This window comes from Aspergillus campestris (assembly GCF_002847485.1).
Source record: "Aspergillus campestris IBT 28561 chromosome Unknown P168scaffold_3, whole genome shotgun sequence".
Classification (NCBI taxonomy): domain Eukaryota; kingdom Fungi; phylum Ascomycota; class Eurotiomycetes; order Eurotiales; family Aspergillaceae; genus Aspergillus; species Aspergillus campestris.
The window spans coordinates 2,178,489-2,184,488 of NW_020194338.1; positions in this window are offsets into that span (position 1 = coordinate 2,178,489).

The window sequence follows — 6,000 nt, forward strand, 5'->3', positions numbered from 1 at the left end:
TTAATAAGTTTACTATTAACTTAATATTTTAATTATAAAAAAATATTATAAATTAATATAATTAATAAGTATATATATTACTTATAAACTCTCTTTTAAATAATATTATTAGATCTTAAAATATTTAATAATTATAAGTAACTTCTAGTTATATATCTTATACTAAGTCTCTAGTTCTTATAATTTTTTAAAATAAAATATAATAAATTTCTAGTCTTTTAATCTATTTATCTTTTATATTTTATTTATAAGTTATAAAAGTATCTTTATAATAATATATCTTAATATATTAATAATAAGTATTTATCTTTTATTAGGATTAAAATATATTAAAACTAAAGATTTTATAAATCTTTTTTTTAATTTTTTAAAGATTATTTATATAATATTTAATAAGTAAAAATAATAATTCTAATTATTTTTTTTTTAAGAAGTTTATAAGAAATATAATAATTTAAGAATATTAATAAATAAATTATTAAAAAAATCTTATAAATTTTAAGAAGACTTAGATATTATAAGTAAAATAAAATTCTAATTACTTAAAGATAATATTTATATTATTGAAATTTAATTTTATATTATCTTATTTAATAATAATTTCTAGAAACTTTATCTTACTCTTATAAAGTTTATATTTAAATAATTTAATATAAAGATTATAACTTTTTAATTACTAAAGAATTATATATATATAATTAATATACTTTTTTTTATTTATAAGAAGATTAAGATATTATCTAGATAAGTTATATAAATCTTATTAAGTAATTTCTTTAATATAATATTAATATAAAACTAGAATATAACTAGTATATTATAAAAACTAAATAATATAATAATATATTTATATTATTAAAATATTATTTTCTACTTATTATCCTGCTAGATATAAATATAATAATATATATTATATATATTAAGTCTTATAAAGAACTAAGTCTTTATTAACTAATTTATTATTTTATTAATTTAGAATAAAAAATAATAATTCTTTATAATAATAATTTTTAATTTTTAGTAATTAATATAAAGTTATAAAGAATTATTTAGCTTTTTTATAAAAATAATAAAAATAATTACTAGATTAACTAAAGATTATATTTTTTTTTTAGTTTATTTATATTCTAGATATTCTTAAAGAGTATTAAGTTTATAAAAAGCTAGATTATATAATAATTTATATAATAATAATTTTTTTTTATATAAATTAATATTATAAATTATTTTATTTTATAAAAAGATATTTATATCTTTCTTAGAGAATATATAAGTATAATTAAAATATTTAATTAAAATTATTATTTCTAGATTATTTAATATAATAATACTAGTAATTAATAGGCTAGTAATTTTTTCTTATATTTTTAAAGAAATATTATAAATTCTTAATTTTTACTCTTATTAACTTATAAAAATATTTTTATTTTATAATTTACTAATTAAATATTAACTAGATTTTTTAAAACTAGGTCTAGTCTAGAATAATATTATATCTTATTATATTAATAATATAAATAATTATTTAATAATTTTAATATTTATCTTTATTATCCTAGATCTAGAATAAGAAGATATTATATATATAATAAGTTAATATTATTTTATTAAAGATAAAGACAGGTAATAATATTCTTTAAGAATTAAACTTATATCTTATAATTTTTAGAAAATAATAAGAAATAAAGACTTTATTATTTTCTAAATTAAGAAAAATTTTAATAAACTCTTATTTAAAGCTAATCTTTATTTTATTAATAATTTTTACTAGAAATATTAATAACTTATTAATTATATAAATTATTATAATTTATAAGAATATAAGTTTTTATTTAAAAAATTTATTATTATTTTTTTATAATTTTTTATAAGTTTAAAATATATATTCTTATTTTTTATAATTAAAATACTAGATATCTCTTAGTCTCTTATTAATATATATTTATTTTATTAAGAAATCTCTTAAGTTCTTAAAGTCTTAAGATCTTTTATATTTATATTTTTTTTTAATTATATTTAGAATTATAAGAATAAGATTTCTTATAAAATTTTAAGTTACTTTTTTTTTTTATTTTATATATTTTTTATAAGTTATAATTATATTTATTAATTAATTTATATTACTTTACTAGCTTAATTATTACTAATTTATTAATAGGCTATTAATTTATTTATATTTCTAAAAATATATATATTTATTAGTATAATATAAGATATATAATCTTAAGATATATATTTATAAAGAGAAGTTTAGAATTCTTTTAAATTTTATATATAAGAAAAAGAAGAAAAATAAAAAATAAATTAATTAATTAAGTTTTTTTTTATTATAATTCTTTTAGCTAGTAATAAATATTCTAATTATAATTTATTAGTAATTTAACTTAATTATATAAGAATATTTTAAACTTTATATAAATTAATTCTTTAGCTTATTTATTATAATTATTTTATTAGACTTTTTTTAAGATATTTTATAAGTAAGATATTATATATAAGATATAATTAATATTATAATAAAAATAATTATAAAAGACATAGTAGTCCTAGAGATTATATATAAATATAATATATTATTAATAACTCTTTTTTTTAAAGAATTTAGATTTAGTAATCTTAATATATTTTTTTTAAGATTTTCTCTTCTTATTATTATTAAGAAGTTATTATATAATTAAAAGAAGTTTTTTTTTTATTATTTTAGAAATAGCTTCTTTAGTTTCTTTTTAATTAAAAGTAAGACTTAATAAAAAAAAGTTTAAAAAGAGTTTTTTTATTTTTAAAAAATTAATAAGACCTGTTCTTTCTCTAGTTTATTATTAAATTATTTATTAAGATATTTTATAAAAAGTAATTAAAAGTAATTTAAATTATAAGTAGCTAGACTAATATTAGAAGATTTAAAAGTAGATATTATTTAAATAACTAGTTCTTTACTTATTAATAGATATCTTTATAAAAATAAGAAGAATTTTTTATATAAAAATAAAAATAATATAATTTAAAATAAATTACTTAGATCTTCTTCTAGTAATTCTTATAGTTTATTATACTTTAGTAAATATTTATTAATTTAATATTAATTTACTAGTTATTCACTAGGTCCCTATATCTGCTTACTAAGTTTAACATTGATTAGTACTTCTGGTCATGATAATTATTTATATAACTTAAGATATTTTTAAGATTCTAGTAATATTATTAATAATAAGATTTATTTTAATTCTTTTTAAAAAAGAAGTTAAGGTTATTTTATAATATTAAAATTATAATAATTATATAAAGATAATTATAAATCTTATTAATTTTTATATAGTAATCTTATAATTTTTATATTATATATTTAAAAATAATTTATATAATTATTTTATTTTTTTTTTATCAAAATTAAGTAATAAACTTCTTAAAGATAATTAAAAATCTAATTATAAATATTAAAATTATATAAATAATTATATTTTTAATATTTAAAAAAATACTAGTAAAATTAAAAAAGAATTATATAATAAAAAAGAAATAATTAATTTATTTTTATTTATCTTTAGTAAGTATAAGACTAACAAAAATATTTTTTATATAATACTTATTATAAGTAATTTATAGTTTTTTTATATACTAAAAAATTAAAAATATAAAATTTTAATAAATTTTAATATCTTATATTAATATAAACTTAAGATTAAAACTTAAAAATTATTTTTTATATTAGAAACTTTTATTAATCTAGATAATTAGTTAATAAATCTAGATAAAGATAATATTAATATAAAATTAAATTAAAAAAAGCTTTCTTATTATTATAATATTTTATTAATTTTAACTAAAAGAAATATTATATATTTTATTATTATTTCTCTTTATAATTATAGCTAAGAAAAAGTATACTTTTTTTTGTTATAACTAAAATTAAAAAAAAGTTATAACTAAAAAAAGAGTATACTCTTTCTTAGTTCTAGTTAAAAAGAGAGATATATTCTTTTGGTTATAATTAATATAGTATAATTATAATAAAAAATAATAATACTTATCTTATTAAGAGTAAATAAGATATTTATATTCTTTTCTTATATAACTTTACTTTAAGATTTATTATTTATTAAGTTTATTTTCTTTTTATTATTTTTTAAAACTATTTTTATTTTTGTCATAACCAGAAATACAGGCTAAGTACTTGGCTTAGTAAAGACAGATATGGTAGATAACAGACTAATAATAGATTAATATCTAACTAACAGGTCCTTGTTACTTATAATTAATTTTAGGAATTACTAGAGAAAGAATCTAAGTAATTTATTTTAAATTATATTATACCTATCTTTCCATCTTCCACCTTCTTATAGAGATATCTATTAACAAGTAGGAGACTAGCTACCTAAATAATATTTACTTCTAATTCTCCCTAATATTAGTAGTTGCTGCTTACAATTTTGTTAAGAAGCTTATTTAAACTTAATTAAATAATATATATTATATAAGATATTTAAATAATTAAAATAATTTTGAATAATATAAATTAAGAGCTTTTATAATATTATTATAAAATAGAATATTATTTAATATATTATTTATAATCATTATTAATACTTAATACATAATTTAATTTTTTTAAAAAAGATTTAAGAGAATAATATTAAGATTAAAGTTTTTATAATTATTATAAAGTAATTTAAACCCAAGTAATATCTTATAATAAGATTTATTTATAATAATAAGGTATCTAATAATAATTATAAATACTTAAAAAAAAAAATAAGATCTAGTAATTTAAGATTATAGAAATTTTTATATTAGGTAAAAAATATTTATAAAAATATTTTTAATATGTTATTATCTTTACTCAGATCTTTTATTATACTTTATATATAAATAAAATCTAAAAAAAGAATAAAATAAGACTAGCTAGTTTAATAAGTTTATAAAACTAAGAATATTTAATAAATTAAAAAGATAATTATAAATTAATAATTAAAAAAATTATAATTTTTATTAAAACTATTATAAATAAAAATCTTAAGATAAAAGTTATAAGATATTATAAAAAATTATTTTGATTAAAGATTTAGATAAAGAAAAAAATAAGTATTAATATATTTTAGATTAAAAAAGCTTTTAAATATCTTATAATAACTTTAATTTATAATAAATAATACTTTTTTAAAAATACTAATTTAAGAAGAAAGTTCTATAATTTTTATATTTTACTTTTTTATAAAATTAATATATTCTAGAATTAATAAAATAAGAGGTAGTATAAATAATTAAATAAACTATTTATTATATAAAGAAAGAAATATCTATTAAAATAAAGTATTAAGAATAATAAATAATACTTTAATAAAAAAAGATATAAAAAAATTATTATTAAAAGTAAAAATAAAAGATAAATATCTAAGAATTAAGATATCTAATTTTATAGTATAATAAACAAGTAAGACTTTTTATAAATTTAAAAAGATAAAAAAAAAGTTATATTCTTAATTAATTATATCCTAAAATTTTATAAGTAAAAAGAATTATAATAATCTAGATTAAAATTTTATTATTATTATATAAATAATATTAATAATTATAAGAATTTAATAATAAATTAAATTAAAATAAATTAACCATTTATTTTAAAAAAGATTTATTCTAATTTATTTTAATCTATATTATTCTATCTTTAATATTTTTTATAAAATAATTTAAAAAAGTCTTTTTTAATAGCTTTAATAAATATAATTTATCAGTTAATATATATAATTAGATTAAAAAAATTTATAATAAGTTAAAGAAATATTTAAATTCTTAATAATTAAGAAAGAAACTTATAATTAAAAAAGTTTTTACTTTAATTTTTAACAAATATATATATTTTTAATTTTATTTTATGATATATTATATTATCTTAAGTATTATTATTAATAATATTCTAGATTTAGATTAAGATCTTTATTTTTTTTAATTTTATTAAAATATAATAATTTATATATAAGAAGATTAAAATATAAAGTTTTAATT